The sequence below is a fragment of the Delphinapterus leucas genome, chromosome 13, assembly GCF_059928025.1.
Source record: "Delphinapterus leucas isolate spDelLeu-1000000601 "Yukka" chromosome 13, BTC_Dleu_Yukka2, whole genome shotgun sequence".
Lineage (NCBI taxonomy): Eukaryota > Metazoa > Chordata > Mammalia > Artiodactyla > Monodontidae > Delphinapterus > Delphinapterus leucas.
In genome coordinates, this window is record NC_143141.1 from 46221992 (window position 1) to 46240512 (window position 18521).

The following is an 18521-nucleotide window of genomic DNA, read 5'->3' on the forward strand; positions in this document are numbered from 1 at the left end:
ACAGAGGATGAAGGGGTTAATTAAACTCCTTTCTAGGAGAAGAAATCTTTGCAGGACTCTGTACTCAAGATATTGCCCAGAACAGAGCAGACATTCAAAAATATTTATTTACTAAATGAATGATTGATAAATAAATTAATTCACCCAAAATTGTGATTTAAAACAACTATTGTTTTATTATGTCTCATGGCTTCAGTGGGTTGGAATTTGGAAGGGGTGCAGCTGGGTGGTCGAGGCTCAGGGTCTTTCTTGGGGCTGAGGTTAGATGGGGGCTAGAGGCAGTACTAGAGTTAGAAAAATGGGAGGCCAAGCAGCTGGGGGCCGCTTAGACACCTCTCTCTCTTCTTGTGTTCTCATGGCTGCCATGTGGTTTCTCCTCTTGGGTGGGTTAGTCTTCCTAATGGCATGGTGGCCTCTGTGCAGTTGGGCTTTGTATACAGTTTCAAAGTTAACAAAGCAGAAGCTTCATGGTCTTGAATGACCTAGCCACAAAAGTCAATAGCTTTGTAAATGCCATACTCTGTTAGTCAAAAGAGTCACCAAATCAGCTCATTTTAAAGAGAGGGCACACAGACCTCATCTTTTGCTTGGGAGTAGTGTCAAAGTCACATTTAAGAAGAACATAGGGGAGGGAGGTAATATCGTAACTATCTGTGGAAAATTTAGTCACCACAGTGAATATAATGTTAGTTTTTAAGACATATAATGTAAAGTTCTTACATAACATTCCTTTTTGCCTTTTTTTAAGGAATATATCATGAAATCTGAAAAAAAAATTCAGAAATGGATTTGGAATCATAAGTCAGTATAGATTATTTATGAACTCCTCAATTTCTACTCAGGTTTTTATGGTATTTCTCATAAATTAGTATCTTTTAATGTGTTGAGTCTCCATTTAGGCTTTGTCTATGAGATTGTGTGCTAAACACTTGCAAATAAAATAACATATCTAATTAAGTCACTACCATGACCAAAAACTAATCTATCAAATCAACTCTTTGGTATCATATAACAACAACAAAGTGAAACAAAGAAAAACAAACATACACATAAGCAATCCCCCAAGGCAAGCCAAGACAAAAACTTACCACATCAATAATTTACTTTTCACTTGTCAACAAGTTGCTTTGATAGGGTATGGAAGACAGAGACTTATGACAAAGAATACATCTTGGATTTGATTTTACCAAAATGTTGCATGAGGGTTACAACTAAATGGGTTTTGTTTTATTTCACATGCAAAAAATCTCTTTCCAAGAGCTTTGTGAGATATGTGAATTATTTCAGGCCCGTATGATACCACTTGGTGCACCAGAGCAGTTTAATCCACCTCTTTTCACTTGTATGAACCAATACCAAGAGAGAGTAGAAACATTGAAAGCCTGTAGTATAAACTGCAAAGCCCCTAATGACTGAGAGTATGGTGGTAATTGGCTTCTGACCATGTGACCATGTAAGCCATTCAGTGAAAAATGTGAAATAACAGATGTTCCCGTAATGTCCTCTGATTACTGGAACTTACAGCTCACTAAGGGAAATATCAAGCCCTTTATATATGTATATTATTATTTTTGTAAACGAGAAAGGTAAGAGAGCACACTTTCAAAGTTGACTCTATGATACATTTTGGATTATAAAAAAATTGACTACTAAAAAACCTACTTTTAATGTTTTCTTTTTAATAATTAAGTGCCACACTTAAAACTTAAAGGTTTTTGTATGTTATGATTTGATTAGCATTGTAGAATAAGGATGCAGTCTGAAAAGAAAATATTTTGCTCTAAGTTTACCTTTATTATTGTACTTATGGGGAAAGAAGCTTATTAAAGGAAATATTCTGAAAATAGCATGTGAATATAGGCACAGCTGATAAATAAAACAAAATTTTATTTAAGCCATTATTAAAATATTTAAACATGCATTGGTGTTTAAGGTATAATGTTGCTAGTAGAGTCTTAAGGTTGTTTGCTGCTGAGAAACTGGGTGCTGATTTTATTTTCAAGAGATTTTTTTTTTTTTTTATAAATATCTCATAGCATCACAAGAAATAATAGCTCAGCATCTATCTATCTCTTCGGCTGCAAATACCTTTTCAGTTCAATCATCTCCTTCATGTGTTCTGAGCTGCTAGATTCAGACCTGGGGAAAAATATTTTTCTCTTTTTCTGCAGTATTTCTTGCTTTGTTTTAGTTACCTCAATAACTCTTTCCCTTTGTTCTACTTTGGAAGGCACAGCCATTAAAGAAGTTCACAACTTATATTTTCTGTCTGAGTCTCAGAAAAGTTTCTCAGCATTTTCTCAAAGGCACATGGGTAACCTTATCACTTATGAAATTCAGGCATAAACTCCTTAATGTTTTGGCTAAAAATAAGTACCTGATTCCTTTCCCATTGCTCAACAACATTCTGGGTAACAATGCTGGGTACAGAGAATCATGTAAAATAGAATTATAATTAAAATATTTGTTCTGGCTCATTCTATTGATACTCTTTTTTCCCCCTTTTAAGAGATATTAAATGCTTTCTTTTTCAAAATTAAAAATCAGTAATTTTAATATTAAAACTTCTAATTTAAAAAAAAGACAGAAAAAACCCCAAGGTACAATCTATAGGGAAACCCATCCTGCCCACCTGCCCACCCCCAGCCCAGTTTTAAAATGACTGTCCAGGGCTTCCCTGGTGGTGCAGTGGTTGAGAATCCGCCTGCCGATGCAGGGGACACGGGTTCATGCCCCGGCCTGGAAAGATCCCACATGCCGTGGAGCGGCTGGGCCCGTGAGCCATGGCCGCTGAGCCTGCGCGTCCGGAGCCTGTGCTCCGCAACGGGAGAGGCCGCAATAGTGAGAGGCCCGCGTAACGCAAAAAAAAAAAAAAAAAAAAAAAGACTGTCCAGCCCAGCGCGGACATTAGAAAAATTCTTTCTGCAAAGGGAGTGGGAAAGGACGGTGTGTGGAGTGGGAGGTAGCTTGGGATGCCTTGGCACCTGGGGTCCAGGGTAGCCACCTACCTGTAGGAAGGGTCAGTCTGAATCTGCCCCAGAGGCTCTGGGCCAAGTCCAGGCCCACAACCTGGGGTCAGGGTTGGCAGGTCCCACTGGAGCCAGCAGGTTAGCAGGTGTGGGTCCATGTAAAAGACTAAGAAGGGGTTGGGGTCCTGGGTTTCAGCTGCCAGCAGGGCAGGTAGGAGGTGGTAGGGTAGTTCTAGCCTTCCTCAGTTGATCAGGATGGCCCAGGCTCAAGCCCTGTCTTCTGCCAGCGTCCTCCGATTCCTCTACAGGGCCCAGGAAATCCTTCACGTCCTCCACCGTGGCGTCCCCTGTCGTTCCAGCATAGTGTCGTCACTGGTGGTCGAGTTGGTGGACATGGGTGAGAACACGCTTCCATCGCCGCTCCGTGGAGCCAAGACGATGCCCACGGTCCCGTTAGCCTGTCTCAGCTTTGGCAACTCTGGGAGCCTGCAGCTGGCACCGGTGGCATCACGGGGGCCAGCTAATGTCCAGAGAGCCGAGGGGCTCTGTGATGTTCTGGCCGCTTACAGAGAAGCGTTCAAGCTCCCATGGAGAAATCAGGTAAAAACTGGCTGTGGTACCTGAAGACATAGGAGGTGACGCGGCTGTGTCCCCCTTCCGGCTACAGGAGTAGTACACCTGGGGTCGCAGGCCAGGCACCGAGAAGACGTGGGCATTGCCCAGGCTGGGGAGGCAGACCAGGCATGTCTTGGCATAGTCCTCTCAGGCCACGCTGGCAAGTGTAGCCAGTGCCACCTTGTGCACGCGACAGCCCTCGTGGGCCATCGGCCTGAACTTTGTCTTGGCGCTTTCCTTGGGCAGCGTGAACTCCTTGAACGGCCCCGCCCACCCGGTGAGCATGGCGCCCGCCCTACAAGTCCTGCGCCTGCGCCAGAACCCACGAGGCCTCGTCATAGGTCAGGCTAGGGGCGTTTGCGTGCGTCCTACGCTGGGAGTGACGACACGAGCCCGCGGGGCGTCAGCCGCTCCTCTGAGCCCTTCCGGCGGCTCCCGCAGCTTCCTGACGCCTGCATGGCTGGAGCGTAGGAAACACGGACCCCGAGTTGGATGTGTGGCTGCATCTCAAGGAACATGCCAGCAAAGTATCATAGAAGTGCACAGCGCCCGGGAGGGAGTCCTCGGCTGACCGGGGCTGATGCAGAGCTGCAGTGGCATCATCCCCAGGTCTTGGGGGCAGGCCTGCTCCGCCAGCAGCGTGTTGGCTTTCTGAAACTTGCTGTTGGCAGCATGCTACTTCTTGCCTGAGACTCAGCTCTTCCGCATGCGCCCGAAAGACCACAGCAATTTTGTAAGCAACTTCACCTGGGATAGCGGCCTCTCCATGGCCTGGGAGTCGTTGGGGTGAAGGGTTCACTTGGCCAGACCAGGGCTCTTGCACGGGTAGTCAAAGAGGCCAAAGCCATGACTTGTGCCAAAAGCCACAGGCTGCACTCGGCGTGCTGCGAGATGGCAGGGATGGCATCGGGTGACAGCACTGAACCAGCACATGGGCTGGAAGCCGGAGGCCAGGGCAGCGGCCCAGGCGCAGGATCAGCTGCCCACGGTCCTTCCACGTGAAGCCCTCGCGGTCCTGGAGGGGGTCTACGCTGGCCATGCTGACTGCCTGCTTCTAAGGCACGTTGATTAGCTCTAGCACCAGCACCTGGCCTGCAGTGCCGGCCATCACCAGCTGGGCTGTGTACTTGCAGAACGCCAACTTCTTTCTGCACGCTGAGCAGAGGATCGTCGCTGCAGTGTTAGAAGCAGCCAATCTTAAGGAAGGGCGGCCAGTCGTCTACTGTGGCTTAGGCCAGGTTGTTGGCATGCGTGCTGTCCGTCTGGAAGAGGCCAGCAGTGCTCAAGTTGCCAGATGGTTGGGGCGCCACAGCGGAGGCATCCCAGAACCGCATGATGCTGTCCTCATGGCCAGTCAGCAGCAGCCCTTGCTGCGATGGCTATGGACTAGGTTCTGATTCCAGTGATGGGCCAGCTCGTGGTGCAGGAGGCTGGCTGGGAGCTCTGCAGCTCGCTAGCGCTCACGATGCGGGCCCACAGCTTGTCTGGGACATTGGTGACATGGGCTGAACAGGTAAGAGTGGACAGAAACTGTCTTAATATTGAACATTTACAGGAGAATAATTTTTCTAGTCCTTAACCATACCATTTCACATCCAAACATGCTAGCCCACTCAATGAGGAGTTGGGCGTATTCTTTTTTTTTTTTTTTTTTTTTTTGCGGTACGCGGGCCTCCACTGCTGTGGCCTCTCCCGTTGCGGAGCACAGGCTCCGGACGCGCAGGCTCAGCGGCTATGGCTCACGGGCCCAGCCGCTCCGCGGCATGTGGGATCCTCCCGGACCGGGGCACGAACCCGCGTCCCCTTCATCGGCAGGCAGACTCTCAACCACTGCGCCACCAGGGCGTATTCTTTACTTGAAACAGGCTAGGTATGAAGAAAGATGGAGGAATCAGAGTATTAAAGATGGATTCTACTCGAACTGTCTGTACTGCAACATCTCTTAGTTCATACCAACAATATTGTTATATCTACCACTTGCAATTTCTAAGTCATTTTCTCATTAAATTAGCGGTTGAGCAGGTGTAGCTAAAAGTGTCTTCAGTCACTTCTGCCTTAATTTGAGAGACTTTTGCAAACCATTGAAATTTAATTTTGGAATCTCATTCAGTAAGCTGGAAAAACAACAATGGCAAACTGGTGTTTTGGTGTTGCTTTTACATTTTGTGATACAGTTAGGGCTTTTATTACCAAAGGAAAGTGATAACTGTGAAAAAAATCATGACAGTTCTAACAATTAGTAGATTAAAGGTTTTATATACATTATCGAACTCCCCTCAGTAATTCTGGAAATAAGAGAGGTGTAAATGCTGCTATTTGTGTTTTCTACAGAAGTCAGTAGTATTAAATTATTAAAAATATATAATATATATTTTACATGCAAATATATATACAGTGTGTGTGTATACACACACACACACACACAGAATGAGAATAGCTTATAGCTTAGTTTTCCCAGTTTTTCAACTTTCTCTTCCTCATCAATGGTTTCCTTCAAGGATGTCTTTTATATAAAGCATCCTAGAATGTTCTGTTTCCCACCTCATTTATCATTTAGTTGCCATGTTTTATTCTTTGTTTCAACTGGCTAATGTTAAGAGATCGATGGTCCAGTACATAAACAAACTGACCAGAAGGGCTAGAGAAGACACCATGAGGCTCAGAACAAAACCCTTCTTACTGACATTTCCCTTATGAACACAGCCTGCTGAAAAGCTGTTATTGAATCAAGAATATATCACCAGGGCTTCCCTGGTGGCTCAGCGGTTGAGAGTCTGCCTGCCAATGCAGGGGACACGGGTTCGTGCCCCGGTCCACGAAGATCCCACATGCCGCGGAGCAGCTGGGCCCGTGAGCCATGGCCGCTGAGCCTGTGCGTCCGGAGCCTGTGCTTCACAATGGGAGAGGCCACAACAGTGAGAGGCCCGCGTACCGCAAAAAAAAAAAAAAAAAATATCACCAAATGGAGGTTTGAAATTGACCACTCCACCACACACTCACCACAGTTGCAAAACTACTGCCTTGAGTTGACATCTGTCTTCTTCTTGGGTTCCTAGACCTTGTCACTAATCTCACCATTGAGCAAATATAAGTACATCTGCTTTCCAAGAAAGGTTCCTTTGCATTACAAATATTACACTATAATTTCTAAGTTAGTGCAGTAACCCATAAACATTAGCGTTGCTCCCAAACTATGCTGAATGTACAGAGTAAACCATGAGTCACAAAATATTTTCTCCAAAGCCAAGCGCATCCTTCATGTGAACAGTTTTTAAAACTGATGCAGACACGCTCATGAGCGACACTGTTGCTAATATTTAGAACTTTTTCTGACCTTTGAAACCATTCTCCAGCATTAGGTTTCGGGTCCTACAGTGAACTGAACACAAAGCTTAAAGATGAACTAATGTAAATTAAGATAAGTGTATTTTCAGTAAATATACTGGAAGGGTATGCCAAAGGAAATTTTCACATTACTTCACTTTCTGAGCTTGAATTTTTGCTTTCTTATATAGACAAGTGCATACACACACACAAACACAGTCACACATATACCTGTTGGTATACACATGCCTTGTGTTCACTAAAAATGGGCTGACATTCTGGATTTGATGATTTTCAGTGGCATAGCCTAACCAAAACTTTATCAATCGGGAATTTTAAAAGTCTGTCTTTTAGGATCTCCACTCATTCCCATCAGGTTTCTTTCTGAGTAGGTTCCCTTCTGCTGGTCAGAATCAACATTAAGAAGCATATTTGCTATCAGGTAGATGTCAACATCTGTTTTAGTTTTATTTTTTTTTAGCAGCAGAACAGCCCAGATTTTCTTTGTAATTTATTTTTGATATCACCATCATTCCATTTTCTCCATGCTTCCCTTTTGAAGTACATTTAAATCTTCCTTAAAATATAGTGAGCACTCCTCTAGAGAACGCCTAACTTTATTTTAGTTCCTTTGATTTGTAATGCATAGCTTTAGCAGTCCATCTCAACATATTATTTGTTTTCATCTCACTTGGTTACTTCCTTCCAAGTAATCCATTCGGTAACGTGTCTTATAAATCTCCCATAAACAGGTAGTTTTTAAAGAAAACAAGAAAACAACTGTGGGAGTAAATGTGTTGTCCTAATTGACAGGTGTTTTGACCACTAAACCACTTTTAAATTCTCAAATTGATGTATTTGTGTGTGTGTGTGTTTTATCAGTCCTCCATGCTGTGTTGCCTGCTAATTTAGTTCAGTCTACTATCTAGGAAATAACTCCTTTCTTTCCAAGATCCAGGTCATTACTGTGAATAATTAAAAAGCAAGGCTCTACCCTATTGGTAAATTCTTTCCACCTTGAAATAATTCCGTTGCCTGGCACAGCTGTGGTCATCATGCCCGACCCTTCACCCAGTTTTCAGGCTCCTTTGCCAGCTCCCTGCCTATGGTGGGTCTGCACTTTAGGTACTCACTTTCCTTGCTGATTTCCTGACGATATAAGTATAATATTAAATGCACATGCAGTTCCTTACCGTGTTCCTCTTTTGTGCCAATTATGTATCTTGATTTGGTCTTTTGTGTCTATTTTTTCCTAACTTACACAGACCTTCTTCTCCAGCAAAATCGAATATGTGCAGCATCAGTTAGTGTCCTGCCCCAAATGTTCTCTCTCGCGTCTCTCAAGGTGCAAGCTTAGTGCTAGACTTTCCTTTTTTCATGCTGCTTAGAAATTCTATGACATTCATTGTCTGTGCTATTTTTGGTAGATGCCCAATAAATCTTTCTGAATTGAAATATGTATTTCTTTCATTAAAATATAAGCTCCTTGGGGACAGGGACTGTGCCTTAGTGCCACTTGCAATGTACATTTGGTATTAGATATTTTAATTTTTTTTTAGAAATTTAGTTATTTTTTGCTGTGTTGGGTCGTCGTTGCTGTGCGCAGGCTTTCTCTAGTTGCGGGGAGCGGGGGCCCCTTTTCGTTGCAGTGCGCGGGCTTCTCATTGCTGTGGCTTCTCTTGTTGAGGAGCACGGGCTCTAGGCGCGTGGGCCCAGTAGTTGTGGCGCGTGGGCTCAGTAGTTGTGGCGCACGAGCTTAGCTGCTCTGTGGCATGTGTGACCTTCCCGGACCAGGGATTGAACCTGTGTCCCCTGCGTTGGCAGGTAGATTTCCTAACCAGTGCGCCACCAGGGGAGTCTGGTATTGGATATTTAAAAACCTATTTTTTTGATTGACAGATTGGTTTGATAAGCTATTTTCCTTGAGTTTCTCTTTTTTAGAAAGGTCAGACTTTTGATTTGTCTACTCTTACAAGTCGTCTATTTCACATGGTAGTTCCGTAAAGGGATTTAGCTATTTCCTTACTATGTCACTATCCTTCTTCTGGCTCTTCTAGATTTTGCTGTGTGTATCTTATGGGGAAAGAAAGCATTTGTCCAGTCTGCTTCTTTATAGGAATAACTGGAAGGGCAATAATTCGGCATTTGTTAGTTTTTAAAAAATGGAAGGAAGGGGAGGCTTTTAATTGTATGGGAAATTTAATTAGATTTAGACTAATTAAATTCATTTTTTATATTAAAATGTGCACAAATATTATTGCATCTCGTTAGATTTCATTCTTCTAGCCTTACTGAACAATATTCAGTAGTAGTTTCAGATTACAATAAGTTCATTATGAAGATAAGGTGGAATTAGTGTAGGAAGCTCAGCTGGTTGAAGGGGTCTGTACTTTAATTACTGCAGAGGGTGTGCATATTAATTACAACACAAGTGATATTTACTGTACCTCAGGAACATATGACAGGGTAAAGATACTGACAGCACCAGCTAATAAACTCAGTATGATAATGAGGAGAAAAGACCATAAAAATAGAAGGAAATAAAATTATTCATAAAGTATATTGATCCCAAAGTAAAGACATTAAGCTCTGATGAAGGGCAACAAAAGGGAAGCTCCTCACTTTATCAAACAAATAACCAAAGTAGAGAAATGTTAGCAGGGAGACAGATTGTCATTATCCTGGTCACATGATCACACTCCAGAGAGTACACAGGAGCCATAAAATGGGAGATTTTTAATAAATCAGCAGAAAGCCATACTGTCACCTGCAGGAACCGAGGTCGCAGTGGCTAAGGACAGCTCCTGGGAGTGGAGAAGTCGGATATGCTGCAGGGCAAACAGGGAAGGAACCGCACGCACACAAAATCTGGTTCAAGAGCCACTGTGCCCTATGGAAAAGAGAGGGGGCACCTACAAATACTCTGAAAATAGTTCTCAGTAGCAACCCAGAGGCCATCACTCACTTTTCCCTGTGGTTTGAAATCACCAGCTGTGATTTTGAGATGGTGAAGGGAAACCAGTGGGGCTTGGTTGGATAATTGTTCCCAGGAAATGCTCATTTCTGCCATGATCCTGTCTAAATTTATACAGCTCAAAGGAAAGTTCAAATTTTGGCCTAGAGTGGTTAAATCTGAAGTTTTATTTTTGTTTTTACATGGGCCTTCCAAAAGAATGGTCATTTTTAAAACAATTATTTAGTCAACTACTAGCATTTATAAACAAGTTTATTTTAGAAAAAAAAATTGGCCAACATGCTGATTGTTCATTTACATTAAATAATTAATATAGTCATGCTTTTGCTAAGTATGTATTTGTTATTTTGGAGTTTATTAGCCAGAATCTGCCAGATACTGCTCATAGTTGACATATCATGGAAAGAAAGGATATTAATTACCTATTTATTTTAACACATGAAATGATGATGTGGACCAAACTCTTTGAATAGCTTTAAGTTAATTTTATGAGGAAAACATTTTTTTGTGGGCGTATGTATGATTTTACTGTATATTGGAAATATGTGATATATATTTGTATATGTGAACTTGAGTGTGTATATAATAGAATATGCAGTTCTGGTTCAAACACCTCCAAAGAATAAATTATTATTCACTAGAACCTAGAGAAAATGGAGAGAAGGGCATACCTAGGGCAGTACATAACCTGGGCCTGCATCTTGGTAACAAAATTAGAGTCGTCTGGAGACAGAAGACAAAAGAAGAGAGTCCTCATTTTAGTTGAAATCCATAAAATCATGAACTGAAAGGATTAGACATCAAATTACAGAATTAAATTATGGAAAAAATCTCACTTTGCAACTTAGGCAAGACAAATACAAGGAATAACTGATTCCCTCACATCTGAAGTATTTTAAGTTATGCATCCTGGAACAGAAGTGACGATAGCCCTGGACACTATCATGAAGTAGGGGTGCCATCCCTTGTTTCCAATTTCTCCCTCTGCCCTTTTCAGGGCCTTACTTTTATCCATCCCTAATATATTCCTGTGGTTTCACGCTAGCTTTTCTCTCCTTTGGTGGTGGGTTGAAAAGTTGTTTCACTCACATTAAGATGAAATATATCCAGCGATATTTTTATTTTAATAGCACAATGCTTCATGTAAGCTCACATGTTATAACTTGACTGTTAATGAAGTAGTTATATACAAGTAGAAGAATCCACCTGAAATTACTCAGATGTATCAAATATGCATATGACCCACATGAAAGGTCAAACAGAACATGGGGAAAAGAGGTGGTAATTCAAGTTTTATAATTGTTATTGCTGTGAAATGGGTTACTTTCTTTTTTTAAAAATTTTTATTGGAGTATAGTTGATTTACAATGTTGCGTTAGTTTCAGGCAAAGTGAATGTTATACATATATCCACTGTTTTTTTTTAAAGATTCTTTTTCCATATAGGCCATTACAGAGTATTGAGTAGAGTTCCTTGTGGAAATGGGTTACTTTAATCAATATATGTGTGACATTACAATGTTAAGGCACAAGGCTATGGGACTGTTTGGTACCTGGAACGTGGTGGGTTGGTGTTTGATACATATTTATTGAATGAATAAATAACAAATGATTGAATGAATTGACCTCAGGTGGTGTTTGATCAGTCTTTGAAAATTATTGGCAGTGTTTCTGCTATGCCTAGTGAACTGGGTACTGGCTGTCACACTGGCCTTGGGCTTTTGTGCTAGCAGGTCCTAATTACAGTATCTCTGTCATCACCTGAGATGTGAATGCTGGCTGGAGGATTACCACTGTTGGGTGGCTAGGCCCTTGCCCCGTGTTTGGATGTAAAGGATATAGGTCATAATGGGAGATTGATGCACTTGTGTTGAAATCTGGAACATGAAGCTGTCTGCATCTCACCCCTTGGGAGGTTCAAACAGTTATGATAAATATAAATAGCTTTAGCAGACTTTCAGTTATCAAGATGTTGATGTATGTTTTCTTGTTCAAAATATCCTGACACTTGGAATCAAAAGAATGGTTTAGGTGCATACCAATTATATGTACAAGCTTCTTGGGAACAGATGGGAAATTCCAAGCCTATGACCCCCTATCAACTAGGATTTAGGCTGGGCTTAGTTGAGTATAATTATGATTTTCTGTTACTGTTTTTTGGGTGCCTGATATAACATTACTTCTCTTTGACAAGGCTGACAAATTTTTTCCTGAAAAAATCATACTAAGAGGAAACTCACAATGTTCCTGCTGCCCTTGTGCCATCTCATTGCCCTTAGCTTCTTCCCTTCCCTCATATACATTGCTTCAGTGATCTGTAGTTCATTGTTCACCATTATTTTTCATCCTTTTCCCATCTATTGATAATTTGGTTCTGATACTGTTTCTGCAATTGATACTTTCTCTTTTACGTGTTCTTACCTTACTGGTTAATTTTTTAAATTGCCATTCGGGAACCGCTCTTTTCTTTTTCAGCAGAGAAAGAGTTGAGTTTATTGAGAAACTAGTTTAGGGACATCAATCGATCAATGTCCATTTAAGAAAGGTCAGTCTTTAGATTCCTTCATTTATTTCTTCTTTGAATTATGAGGAGATAAAGAATATTTGATGCAGGTATTAAATAGACATGGAGTCTGATGTTCAACATGTTGGAGAAAGCAGAGGATTTAGGAATTAAAATAGCAGTGAGACAAAATGGGTTGTATTACCTAAAGATTGGGATAACAGCCTATATCATCAACTTAAGGAAATTGTTAGTTTTACATTTGAAATAAGTATATGAGCAATCTAACCACACTACATTGGTTAAAGTTAAATATTTAAGTTTAAACACAATAAGTGACCTTTAAAAATATGAAATTACATTTGACCCAATATGCTTTGTAATCTCTACAGTTACAGGGAGCCACAAAACCCTTGTGTTTCAACTACACAGAACATCTTGTTGATTTTCACTGCAGTGGAGTGAAAATTAGAGAAATTTCCCAAAGCATTTGAACCTTAGTGCAGAGTTTAAATCCTTTACGCACCTCAAGCTCCAAGTAATTTCATAGATTAAAGTTTCAGAAGGTTAAGTTTCTGGTATAAAAAGTTTGTGTTTGTGTACATTGATAATTAGAAAAAAGCATTTCATGAAAATCTGAGGAGGTATGATTGAATAGATAATTAAAAATCATAACATTCTAATCAATAAAAGAGATGGATATGATTGCTCTTGCCATTCTATTTCTTGGACCTTGTAAATCTTCATAAATCCTTTTCCTTTTTTTTTTTTAAGATCATGTTGTATATTCATTACCACAAAGTGGGAGTCATAGTCAAGGTTTCCTGTAAGTCTTAGGTTGTAGAGCTCCAACGAATGTGCTAAAGTAATAATTCATGAGAAACCTCAAAAGTGCCTCATAGAATATGGTATTAATAGAAATGGAGGAACAGAAAAGGCAACCTGTGATGGAAAATTCACAAATCTCTTAGAAATTGGATCAACAATGGATCCAACATCACTAGGATCAACAAATGGATCAACATCACTAGGAATTCTTGAGAAGGGGGAAGGTGCTGTGCTTGTATTTGATTTAACAATAACAAACACCAAAGCAAAACTGATTTCATTTGGGAAGGATCATTTTTTCAGTTACCTTTTCTGAAATAATCCCCACCCTCTGTTCCCTCATTCCTGTTACAATTAGTCATTACCTACTGTTGCTTGTGATTTGTTGGCAGTCTCTAACTGCAATCTGTTGCTCTGTGACAGATCGATTCTTTTAGCCCAGACTCATTCCTGAATTCAGCCAAAATTAAAAAGAATTATATATATATGTGTGTGTACATACACACACACACACACATTATATTCCTCTGGCTAATGTGGGAGATCATTCTTTAAAAAGGTGCTTTTAAGGGAGACCATTAATGAACCCTGCATGTATACAGCAGGAGTGAACACTATTAAGTGACGCCCTATGCAGAATGGGTTCAGAATGCAGATGTGTAGACTGTGGACTTTGAAGTATATTCTTTTAAGTCGTCACTTTTAAAGGAGATAATTTCAGAGCAATCTTTTTGTTAGAGAAGAGGTGTTGCTTCTGAGCCTACTGAAGAGAATTTGTAGAAATCTTGTTTATACCCACACACATAGATGTATACACACACCACTGCATTTAAATAATTCCAGTAAGATTCATATTCCTCGGGTTTTTTCAGAAAAAGAAATTAAAGTTTTGTTGCAATCAATTTAACAGTCAGAGCTTTGGTGTAGCAAAATATATGCTTCGTAGCCCTTCAAAATTTATGCAGTTTGTACATATAGATATATGCTGTATATATTTTGAAGTGATTCGTATGTTGAATTTTTCCCTCACTTAAAACCATGCCGCATAATTGATTGGGAGAGTTACTGTCGTCACAGTCTATTTTTGCAGCAAAGCAGAGGCTATTTGAGATGCTTGTGGGTTTTTTTTTTTCTTAAATGCTTTTACTTTTGCAAGGAAAGGAAAAACTAGTCATTATATAGCAAGATACTATTCATTGTTGGTTTGTTCTGAACAATGCGGAATTAAGTAACGTTATTGCGTGACAAGATCAATATGTAAAAAAACACATTTTCTCCATTAGCCTTTGGTGTTACTGTTGTCTGACTCAGTGCAACCGTATTTGGTGAAACACACACACAATCATACACGCTCATATACTCACTGACATTTTAAAAATGTGTAGTCTGTTGAGTTTGCTACCTTACAGATCCAAGGAACAGCTTGCTTCTCAACATTTATATATAATGTTACCTCAGTCACAAGGCCAGGGCCACAAGAGTTGCCAAATTAAGGAAATTGGTGGGCTAGTGAGGAAAATACTGCTGAGCCAAAAGGCAGATGTTTCACCGTATGTTACACATTGGTGGAATACCCTCAATCGGTCAGCATCATTTTCTCGAAGTATAAACTAGCCACTCTCCTGGTTCCTCTTTCCATTTCAGGTTTTTAAAGGGGCCCCTTGTTTGGCTGCTGGAAAACTACCAGCTTTCCTCACTCTAAAAATAAGACAAGGTAGTCATTCATGACCACTTGAGAAATTTCTTACCGCTTGAGAAATTTACTCTGACCACTTGAGAAATACTTAAAAAATCTTTTTCAAGCTCAATTTGGAAGGTGGCTGCAGGTATTATGGTCATTATGCAACTTTACAAATAAATCCATGACAGCTGATACAGAATTTAAACAGTATATCAATATATGCATGCCATAGGGGCTAGTAAATAGCATAGGCAGGATGCGGTTGCAAAATGCTTGCATTTTTAGTCTAATTACTCTTCTTATCAAATCCTTTTATGAATAAAAAGAAAAGTCCTTAAACATAGAAGTGTGGAAATTGAGAACTGAAAATGTTACTCCAAGTAACCAAGGGATATAGAAAGAGGCAGCTCTGTTATACTTTGTTTTGCATTATTACTGCCTTTAAAATCATTTAGTATAATCTTTTTCCAAAATTATAAGGATTTTTCTTTACAATTAAAAATGTTTTTTACAATTTTATAACTTTACAGACTTAAGACTAGAAAAATCATTTAAGTGAACACACTAATTCATTGAAACATTACATAAGATTAAAGTCTACTTTTAACATGATATTGTACATAGGCTCTAAAGACTTTATCAAATTATTTGGATTTTACTAGATCTGAATAAATAGCAGAAAACACACAGTAACTAATTCAAACATATTTCTTTGTTCTGGTAAATTACTACATATGCTTCTAGCTCCCTAGTATCGGTGGTTCTATAAAAGGAGAATTTCTTTTTTTTTTGCCATCCCAGTGTGTTTTATCCACCATTTAAAAACACATTTGAAATATATTGCAATCGTGTGAGAAGTGACATAAATACATTTGGTGATTAATATTTATTTGATCAACTGTGAGTGCAACAATATGACTTCTAATTTGAAACCACACAAGCTTCCTTTTCAGCAATCCTGCCTTTCAAAGCCTTTCATTTGCTATAGCACAGGCTGATCTTGGAAAGAGAATCTGTTAGACGTACTTTACCCTACCCTTTTTCCAACTTAACTGTTGAAACAGGACAGTGGGCATTTAGCCCTATTTCCAGGTGTGCCATATTGAAACTTGTAAAATGTGTGAGGGGATGGGGAAACTCTTAGACTCTAGGCCTCTGGGTGATTCCGGAGAGCTTGGCCTGTTGACATTTGTTCCAGGGTGTGTGTATTTGAAGGTCTATATTACGTTGTCTGCAATATATAAACATGCTCCCATACATATTCTGTAAAAATGGCAGAGTAGATGTCAGGAAGGCGTCTCCCAATGTTAAATAATGATTCTGTTCCTTCTCATATTGTTATTCCTATTGTTTTATTTCTATCCCCTGTGCTTGTGGTGTCTTTTGTGGTGCTTCAGCTGTGATGAGATGGCGGGTGAACAGCTTCATCCAGAATTGACGCCAGCTGGTTTGGAAGACTGGCAAACCCTCAACTTTCCCTCTATCCACCACGTTAGAGATTGACTTTATTATCTGCTGTAGCTCCATGCCATGCCCAGTCTCCAGTGGCCCAGAATGCAGGCACGTAACACAGCCCCATTCACCATCGCACTTATTTTGATTTAGTCATAACTTCAGGAATTGCCTTTTAACAACAACCTCAAAAAAAGTGAGGGTCATCTACTTCTAATGCTGGAAACCCTGTGATAATCTGTTCCATGCATTCAAATGAAAATATGACTTCTTGGCAGAGAATAGCATTATAATGTAAAATCCCATATGCTGTTATACAGTATGTTGCAATCTGTTTTACGGCTGCCTCTATTCTAACGAGTGAATACTGCCAATAAAGCAATTGAAGATAACACTAATTGCTTATTTCTGTGATCCATAATTTTTATGGCTGCCTTATAGCTCTTTAGTCAAATAGATGCTTTTTGGCCTTTAAGATCTAGAACTCATGTACTGTAGCAATTGAAACTGGAAATGTACATGCTGGCCTGAGAGGCTTTTCTGTACTTGATGGATAGGATTCAGCAGAAAAATAATGGAAAGGTGCGAAAAAAAAATATAGAAGTCTTAAATGGGCTCTGACAGGTAAACACAAGATTTTATCAGTACTTAGGTAACTTTAAATAAATGTATACATATATGGCTGTGTATGAAACAAAATTAGGCTGTTAGGTCTTCTTTGCCTTCATGCATTTTGGGGCCTGTTGAACGCAAAAGTAACCATGGAAGGCGTTGGTGGTGTGTGAGCACAGCTAGTTGGAGACTGTGTTTGATCTTGGCCTTTTCCACATACTGACTTTGTGATCTTGAGCCAGTGATTCAGCTTTTCTGAGTTTAGGTTCCTCTTAGGAATGCTGTGATGACTAACTGGATGGGACACGCTTTGATGACTGTAGAATACTCTACCCATGTTAGTGATTGTCTCTGCTTGATCCCTGTTTGGGGCCATCATGACATGCTTTCTCATGAATAATCTTACAGAAACTCCAGATTATACAGCATTTGTCCAAGAATTTTTCCAGTCTTTTGCCCCTCAAAGACTGTGAACCAGCAACACTGGCCTCCCCTAGGAGCTTGGTAGAGATGCAGGATCTCTGTCTCCACCCCAGACCTGCTGACCAGACTCTTCCTTTTATCAAGATCCTTAGGTGATTAGTATACACGCTTGTCTAACGTACCTCATAGATGAGGGAGTTGAGATGCAGCAAGGTGAAGTGATTCACAAGAGGTCTGTAGTGTGTTCAGAGTTAAGCTGGGACCAGAGTTCAGGTGTTCAGACCCTAAATCCAATCCACACTTGTCTCCACCTTAAAATAGAGAAGGTTTAATTTTATCGTGTGACAGATTTCAGATTAACTACATAGGCTCAAAAATGGGCAACATGTTTGTAGCTTAAAATAGTATAAGTCAGAAAAGCCATCTGTTTCTGCTTTATTTGGTCAGATAGCGAAAATAAAAATCAAAGCAATCAATAGGTTGTATTACTGAGCTTAAATTATATATAAAATGTGTCTAGAGTACCCATAGATTTCTATTCATGAAGTTCAGTAGACATGTTCTCAAATTCTCAGATGGAAGAATTTAAGATATATGCCCTTAAAATCAGACAAAGTGCATGTGCAAAGATCACAGGGACCTACTATTCCAGTTTTCTATTTGTATCCAGCTTTCTAGCTATTATGATCTCTTTGGTAGGAAAAAGAGGTGATGCTTATGTATAAATAAGTATTTATCCTATTCCAACAGAAATATACAATGTGCTGTGCCCAAATAGAAGTGCAAAAGGATTTTACAAACAATAGCTTAACAATGCTCATAATTCCCTGATGAGATATATACTCTAGTTCTACCAATATATATATGTTATCGGACACACTGGCAATGTTGCATTTATTAAAAGCTGAGCATTGTGAACTACATATAAATTATTATCTCATATAATAGTCACCAAAACTCTATGGGGTGCTGTTATTATCATCATTTTATAAGTGAAATGATGACCTCAGGTTGAGAGAGGTCAAGAAAAGAATGTGCCCAAGGACACATAGCTGCAAGATATAACAGAGGGAGAACCCTCAGGAATGAGGAGTTTAAGTGAACCTTCTAAATTAATATTGTGACTTGGGGGTAAAACTTC

The 18521-nt window shown here is 40.1% G+C and overlaps 2 pseudogenes; both read right to left on the reverse strand.

Moving 5' to 3' along the window:
- Positions 1-2980: 2980 nt before the first annotated feature.
- On the reverse strand, positions 2981-4026 carry LOC111186542 (lethal(2) giant larvae protein homolog 1 pseudogene; annotated as a pseudogene).
- Positions 3988-18521, reverse strand: part of LOC149747746 (lethal(2) giant larvae protein homolog 1-like) — a 22366-nt pseudogene continuing 7832 nt past the window's right edge.